The 8,701-nt window shown below is 38.9% G+C and overlaps 1 protein-coding gene across 2 annotated transcripts in view; it reads left to right on the forward strand.

The window, feature by feature from the left end:
- Positions 1–8,701, forward strand: part of CENPP (centromere protein P) — a 250,849-nt gene that overhangs the window by 103,748 nt on the left and 138,400 nt on the right. The gene's annotated exons all lie outside the window — the stretch shown is intronic.

Below are 8,701 nucleotides of genomic sequence, written 5' to 3' on the forward strand. Positions count from 1 at the left end.
AAGTCAGTATTTCTGACACTGCTGTGTTGTGTGCTGGAGTGGAACGGTTAAGTAACTGTGTGGCAAATGGTGGGGCCATCCATCTCACTGCTGGAGGGAGGTTGCAGCTAAGAAGTGGAGGTGGTGGGAATAGAAGGCTACAGTTATTTTAGATTTCATTACTACTTGGTATGATCTAACTTTTTCCCCCTTCGATAGGTACATGATGGTATTACCTGCAACTTTCATTTCCATTTCCCAGATTACTAAAGAATTTTTCAAATGTTTGTCAGAAATTTGGATTTTCTCTTCTGAGGTATGCCTGTTATTGTTTTTACTAATCTTTCTAATATGTTGTCTTTTTCTTAATGGTTTTTAGGGTCTTTTTTTTTTAAATTAAAGTATAGTAGGCTTATAATAAGAGTTTTAAGTATATTATAGATACTTATATGTTTTGTTAGTTGTGTGAATGACTGTATCACCATTTTTCACTTGATTCCTTGGGTTTTTTAGGTATAAATGAATCATATACAAATGATATTGTACCTTATTTCTGATTATTTTTGAGAGGATAGCTCTTATTTAAAATGACAACAACAATACTTTGCAGATCTCTTCTGTCCAGATAATTGGACTGTTGGTTTATGTCTCTCCCAGTTAACTTCTACATAAACCACATGAGATAAAAGTACATTTCAAATTGATAAGCCACATGATAACAAAGCTAGGAGACGTCACAGAAACCTCATCAAATAAGGTGATATAGGAGAAGAATTTTAATAGACCAGCACACTATCAGCCACAGGTGGCAGAGAAGGTAAGGGAGCATTCAACGGTCCATGGAGCAGCCAGGACTCTCTACCCTTACAGAGTAAAGTGCCAAGATAATACATATAGTTAAAAAGAAGTTGTCTATGTAATCCATTTGGTGGTTTGTTATTTTTTGTTGCTGATTTGTTTTTTGTGGGTTTATTTGGTTTTTTGGTTTTTGGGGTTTTTTTTTGGCACTGACTGAGACTGAGTCCAAAGCAATAGCATTTTAGACCTAGGAAAGAGTTATAAGCAGCATTTCCCTTCGCTAAATTAATGGGAATGTATTATTTCTCGTTAAGGGACAGGGAGTAGGATATGTGGGTCCAAAAAGCAGAATTCCTATTATATTTATTCAAGTTAACAGTTACTAAAAAACTTTTTGGGAGAGAGTTATACTACTGGTGGTGAGGTTCCGGGATAAGTATGTCGTCTTGGTGGAGTGAGTGAATACACAGATGTTTGCTGGACAAAGTGGGAGTATGAACTGGGAAGGGGCAGTGGAGTGATAGAGATCTTTTATATCTTGATCTGCTTTGAAAAAATGATGCTAAGACAACTGGATCACATGTAAAAATTTACTCAAAAACTGAACAAAGACCTAAGTGTTAGAGCTAACATTATTGAATTTTAGAAGGGAGTTTCCGTCGTGGTGCAGTGGTTAACGAATCCGACTGGGAACCATGAGGTTTTTGGGTTCGGTCCCTGCCCTTGCTCAGTGGGTTAACGATCCGGCGTTGCCGTGAGCTGTGGTGTGGGTTGCAGACGCGGCTCGGATCCCGAGTTGCTGTGGCTCTGGCTGTAGGCCAGTGGCTACAGCTCCGATTCGACCCCTAGCCTGGGAACCTCCATATGCTGCAGGAGCGGCCCAAGAAATGGCAAAAAGACCAAAAATAAATAAATAAATAAACTGTAGAAGAAAACATAATGTTGGTCCTTATGACTTTGGATTGGCCAACAATTTCATAGATGTACCAGTAAAAGCACAAGAAACAGAATGAAAAATAGATAAATTGGATATCATCAAAATTTAAATTTTGGGGAGATCACAATGTGGCACAGTGGAAACAAATCCAGCTAATATCAGTGATGATGCAGGTTCAATCCCTGGCCTCGCTCAGTGGGTTTGGGGATCCATTGTTGCCATGAGCTTGGTGTAGGTCACAGACACAGCTTGGATCCTGTGTTGCTGTGGCTGTGATGTAGGCCGACAGCGGTAGCTCCAATTCGCCCCCTAACCTAGGAACCCTCACATGCCATGGCTGGATTAGGACCCAATCCAATGACCTCATTTAACCTAATTACCTCTTTAAAGGCTTTATCTCCAAGCACAATTACATTCTGAGGTACTGGTAGGTTAACACTTAAACATATGAATTTGGGGTGGGGGTGGGGGACATAATTTAAAATTTTTGTTTGTTTGTTTGTTTGTTTCTTTGTTTTTGTCTTTTGTTGTTGTTGTTGCTATTTCTTGGGCTGCTCCCGTGGCATATGGAGGTTCCCAGGCTAGGGGTTGAATCGGAGCTGTAGCCACCAACCTACGCCAGAGCCACAGCAACGCGGGATCCAAGCCGCGTCTGCAACCCACACCACAGCTCACGGCAACGCCGGATCATCAACCCACTGAGCAAGGGCAGGGACTGAACCCGCAACCTCATGGTTCCTAGTCGGATTCGTTAACCACTGCGCCACGACGGGAACTCCTAAAATTTTTTTTTAAAAAATTTTTTCTGTGCCAAAAGATACCATCAAGAAAGTGGAAAACACACACACACACACACACACACACACACACACGGGATAAAAAAGTTGCAGTCACATATCTGATAGAGAACTTGTATCTAAAATGAAGATCTCATACAATTCAATAATAATGATGAAAAGAAGAACTGGTTTCAAAATGAGTGTAGGATATAAATAGATGTTTCTCCAAAGATAACAAAAGGTCAGTAAACACATGAAAAGATGCTCAACATCACTAGTTATCAGGAAAATACAAATCAGAACCACAATGAAGTATTATTTCACATTCTCTAGAATAGCTAGAATAAAAAAATATGGACAATAACAAGTGTGGGTGCGGATGTGGAGAAATTGGAATCCACGTATATTGCTAATGAAAATATAATATGGCACAGCCAGTTTGGAAAACAGTCTATAGTTCCTCAAAAACTTAAACATAATTTTGCCATTTCACCTACCAATTTTACCCTGAAGTATGTACTCAGGAAAAGTGAAGGCATATGTTCACCCAAAAACTTATATGCAAATATTTATAGCAACGTATTTTTAATAGCCAAAAAGTAAAAGTAACTAATATATCCATCAGCTGATGAATGGATGAATAAACGTGGTCCTTCCATACTGTGGATTATTACTTGGCAATAAAAAGGAGTGAAGTACAGGTTGCAAAATTAATTGAACCTTGAAAACATTATGATAGTAGACGAAGCCAGTCACAAAAGACCACATATTGTATGATTCCATTTATATGAAATGTCCAGTATAGGCAAATCCATGGAAAGAGAGATTTGTAGTTACCTAGATTTGTGGTTACCTAGAGCTAGGAGTAAATGAGGGTTGACTTTAATGGGGATAGGGTTTCTTTGGGAGCGATGAAAGTGTTCTGAAATTGGTTGTGGTGATGGCTACTTACCCCAAATATATTAAAAACCATTGAGGAGTCCCCCTTGTGGCTCAGTAGGTTAAGGATCCAGCATTGTCACTGCTGTGGCTCGGGTTACCACAGTGGTAAGGTTCAATCCCTGGCTCAGGAACTTCCACGTGCCATGATTGTGGCCCAAACCAAAAACCTGTTGAACTATATACTTTTAATGGTGAATTGTACAATACATGAATTATATTCCAATAAAGCTGTTATCAAAAATAATGATAGCGCTATCATTATTTTTGATAACAGCTTTATTGGTATATAATTCACATATCTGGTTTCTTGGGATAGACCATGATGTAAGATAATTTGAGATAAAGAATATATATAGGGAGTTCCTACTGTGGCTCAGTGGAAATGAATTGACTAGTAACCTTGAGGACGCAGCTTCGATCTCTGGCATCGCTCAGTGGGTTAAGGATCTGGCGTAGTGGTGAGCTGTGGTGTAGGTTGCAGGCGCAGCTTGGATCCTGAGTTGCTGTGGCTGTGGCATAGGCTGGCAGCTGCACCTCCAATTCGACCCCTAGCCTGGGAACTTCCATATGCCTAAAAAAAAAAAAAAAGTGTGTATATATATATATATATATATATATATATATATATATATGACTGGGTCACTGTGCTGTACAGCAGGAATTGACGCAATGCTGTAAATCAGCTTTACTCTAATAAAAATAATGATAGCAATAGAAGTATAACTAAATATGACTGGCTACAAGTTAATCATTTTTATTGCTTATTCTTTTTTTTTTTTTTTTTTTGTCTTTTTAGGGCAGCACCCACGCATATGGAGGTTCCCAGGCTAGGGATTTAGGGTCGAATCGGAGCTGCAGCTGCGGGCCTACACCGCAGCCATAGCAAAGTGGGATCCGAGCCATGTCTGAGATCTACACCACAGCTTATGGCAACGCTAAATCCTTAACCCACTGAGTGAAGCCAGGGATCGAACCTGCGTACTCATGGATACTAGTCAGATTTATTTCCACTGAGCCACAACAGAAACTCCAATAATTTTTAAAACTGAGTGGGAAGTACCTGAAAGTTCATTATATTATTTTGTCTACTTTTGTTTCTATTGTAAAATTTCCTTAATAATATGGAAATCTTCAGCACATAAACTGCAAGTTTAATATCATAAATTCATATGACTGATTGTGCCCTGCATGTAAAGTCAAGCATAGCACATGCCTTTGCCCTTTGGCCTGATTTGTCCTCATGTTTCTGCCTCTTCCAGCCTTTGCAACCTCTTCGCCTTTCTTTAGAAAGGGTCATTTTAAAGGGCCCTCTGTATGGACTTTTCCTAACTATGGAAGGGCTCTTGTAAAGTAGTTATTTTTATTTTCATGCTGTCATTTCATCAAGGGAGAGATATCAGTGCTGGGGATGCTTACCTTGTTATAGCGCTGGTCAGAGCTGATTGGGTGGGAGGATCTGTTTCAGAGCTCCCCAGAGCCTGCGATAGAAACTGTAATAAAGCCCTTCAATAACACTGCAGGGGAAATGCTGTCTGCCCCTACTTTAGAGAAATGTAGAGCACACAGTACATCTGCACCTGTGAGTATATGTCTGTGGGAGAACTGGGGGCACGGGAGAACTGGGGGCAGGGGGCAACCTCTAAGATGAAAGGTACAGAGGATTGGAGTTCCTGTCGTGGCTGAGTGGTTAATGAATCTGACTAGGAACCATGAGGTGGCGGATTCGATCCCTGGCCTCACTCAGTGGGGCTAGGGATCCGGCATTGCCATGAGCTGTGGTGCAGGTCGCAGATGTGGCTCAGATCCCAAGTTGCTGTGACTGTGGTATAGGCTGGCGGCTACAGCTACAATTAGACCCCTAGCCTGGGAACTTCCATGTGCCGTGGGTACAGCCCTAGAAAAGGCAAAAAGACCAAAAAAAAAAAAAAAAAGAAAGAAAGAAAGAAAGATATGGAGGATAAAAAGACATTGCCTGTTAGAATGAGGATAAAAGCTTTTTCTTTCCCTTCATTAATAAGTACCCTTCACTGATTTAATCCAGAAGTGTATATTAAGCCACAGCAATGTGCTGGCCTTTGGTGAGGGGAGAAAGAGGGAATGCAAAGATGACTGAAACAGAGTGCTTATAATCAAAATACCAACAATCCTTTAGAGAATATTATGATGAAAAGATGCATGTGTAAATGTTAGCTACAGTGAGTTAGATTGTGATAAATGCAAAAGAGAAGCACATCAAAATACTGGGAAGATTTGGAGGTAGGGTATAAGAAGCCACATCTGTTTATAAGAGAATCAGGAGATGAAATGAGATGAGTGACCTTTGACACGGAGGTTTGAGATTGGGTAGGATTTTGATAGTTGTAAAGGACAGCATTAACAAAGACATGAAAGCAAATAGCAAGTAATCTTCAAGTAATCTTCAGCATGAGTATAAATGGATGTGAGCATGAAATAAAAACTCAAAGTTATTACTTGGATGTAGATCACAGATAGTCTTGAAAGATGGATTAAGAAGCACCTTTCATATGTAATTCAGTAAGAGTGGGAACTACTGTAGTCTTTCAATGAAAGAAGGGACTGGCATAGTCCAGATGGCATGCAGATCTGTTTGGTTAGTCATATTAGAGTTTGGTTGGCAAAATGAGGTGAGGAACTTATTTTGATATTCCAAATGGAAAATAGGATCTGGTGTTGCTGTAGCTACTGCATAGGCCACAGCTGCAGCTCTGATTCAGTCCCTGGCCTCTGAATTTCCATTTGCCGTCATTGTAGCCATAAAAAAGAAAGAAAAAGAAAAGAAAGTGATGATGGTATATGAATGAGAATTAAAAGGAAGGAATGGATTCAAGCAAGGGAGGTACTGCTGGCGCTGCTGAATTTGAGAACCAGAATGGCCAAGGGAAAGAAAAAGAAAAGACAGCAGGGTCAATGTGAGTTTGAAGTAATTGTTTTTAATGTTGATTTGGATTGAATTTTATGGCTCCAAATGTTTGGGTCTGCTTTTGAGTTGGATTTTGGAGGCCTCACCTGAAAGGTAATGGCTGAATGTTTAGAAATAGATGAGATAGCCAGGGGGCAAGTGAAGGGGCCAGATGAATACTGGGGGACACTAGCTACTAAAGAGCAACCTAAGGAGTTCCCTGGTGGCTTAGTGGGTTAAGGATCTGCTGTTATGGTGCAGGTTTGATCCCTGGCCCAGGAACTTCTGCATACTGTGGACATGTTCCTCACTCCCACCCCCCAAAAAAAGAACAGCCTGAAAGATGTGGTGTGTAGAAGCCAAGTAAGCAAAGATTCTCCAGGAGGAAGGACTGTACACTGTTTTATAAGGATGATCACTGATTGAAAAATTAGTGGGTCACTGTGGTTAAGCACATGGAACTAGACTACTGGGATCAGATCCTAGGTCTGCCACAAAATACTGAATCTTTGTTTTCCAATTTCCACACTCCAAAGAACAGGTATAAATAAAGGTAATTGCCTCATAGGGCTCTTGTTAGGATTAAATAAATAAATACAAGTAAAGCATTTAGAAGAATATCTGAAAATGTTTTTTACACACCATCTATTCCTGTTCGGTATTATTTATACAGTACAATTTGAGGAAAACAAATTCAAGAGAATTAAGTCAGTTGCAGTAAGTTAAAGACCATGTAAGAGAAGTAATTAAGGCCAAGGTAAGACAGTTCTTTTACCAAAAGATGATATTATGAAGGAAAGAAAAATAATGCAGTGTTAAAGAGAAACTGGGTTTTCTTTTAAAGAAGCTTTAGTGTTTGTGACTTCAACCGATTTTCTCAATGTATTGTATTTGTGTCATGACTTCACCTATCCTTTTTATTGAAGTATTTGGGAGGAAATATGGACAGTTGGTCACTGAGATTTTTTTTTCCGCCCTATAGTCCTTAATAAAACCAGTAAGTTGTAGGAATTCATTTGTTTCCAAACTTTAATAGATTTCAAGTGGATAATATTATGTATGTACCATAAAATGGGATTGTAGCAAAAAACTTTAATGCAGTTTTGGTTGCTTATGATTTTTATTTGTGATTTGCTTTTGCAAACTTATAACCAAAAATGGTTAACAGCTGTGGGATGAAAAACACAAACATTAACTACAGGAAATTAGTTGCAGTGATTTCCAGAATCATTTCCAGTATTTAAAAATTTTTGCTGTCTTTTCTTTTTAGAAAAGATTAACTTAGCTGCTTTAAGCTTCTCTATTCAGATCATAGACTAATCCATTTGTTTAGATGATTCTAACCTTATCATTAACCTTATGAATTCAGTGATTAATTTCAACTTCTTACATGGAGTTCCCATCGTGGCTCAGAAATAATGAACTGTACTAGTATCCATGAGGAAGTGGGTTCGATCCCTTGCCTTGCTCAGTGCGTTAAGGATCTGCCATTGCTGTGAGCTGTGGTGTAGGTTGCAGACTTGGCTCGGACCCCACATTGCTGTGGCTGTGGCATAGGCCAGTGGCTACTGTTCCGATTCAGCCCCTGGCAGAACTTCCATATGCCATGGTTGTGGCCCTAAAAAGACAAAAAAAAAAAAAAAAAAGTAAGAGAATTGTCTTCTTGCAATTTCAGTGAACATTTGACTTCTACTATGTTCTTATAACTGGCATGATGTCACAATTTTATTTTTATGATATATTATAGAAAAATGAATTTTGTTTATTAAAACCATTGAAACTTTAGAACATTTTAATTAGGATATTTATCATTGTAATGTGTTCTTTTATTTTAAGGACTTCATAACCTTTAGTTTTTCTTGCCAGTAAATTATTGTCCATTATAATAGTTACGTGTGTATTATGAATCTTGATGGCTTACAAACCAGTTTCACATATAGTTTATCATTCAATTCTCATAACAACCTAATTGATCATTATAGTTATTCCTACCCTTTATAGATGAGGAGATGAGGTCAAACAGATTATAATTTGCCCAAATTATAAATGAAATTGGATATTTGGCTGTCAGTCAATACTCTGCATCCCTGCACTCTTTCTCTTATATTGCTACTGGTGGTATTAGTTTAATCACACTTTGATCTTGCCCTTACAGCCTTACCAAACAAAAACAACTATTTTGCTTCAGGTTTCTAAACTTGTGTCAGAATTTAGAAATTAAGTAAATTTTCTATTAATACAATTGTTCTCAACCAGCTGCAATTTGGCTTCACCCTGACCCCCTGGGACACTGGCCTTTTCTGGAGAAATTATTGGTTGTCAGACTGTGGGGTGGGGTGCACGTGC

This window comes from Phacochoerus africanus, chromosome 5 (genome assembly GCF_016906955.1).
Source record: "Phacochoerus africanus isolate WHEZ1 chromosome 5, ROS_Pafr_v1, whole genome shotgun sequence".
Taxonomy (NCBI): domain Eukaryota; kingdom Metazoa; phylum Chordata; class Mammalia; order Artiodactyla; family Suidae; genus Phacochoerus; species Phacochoerus africanus.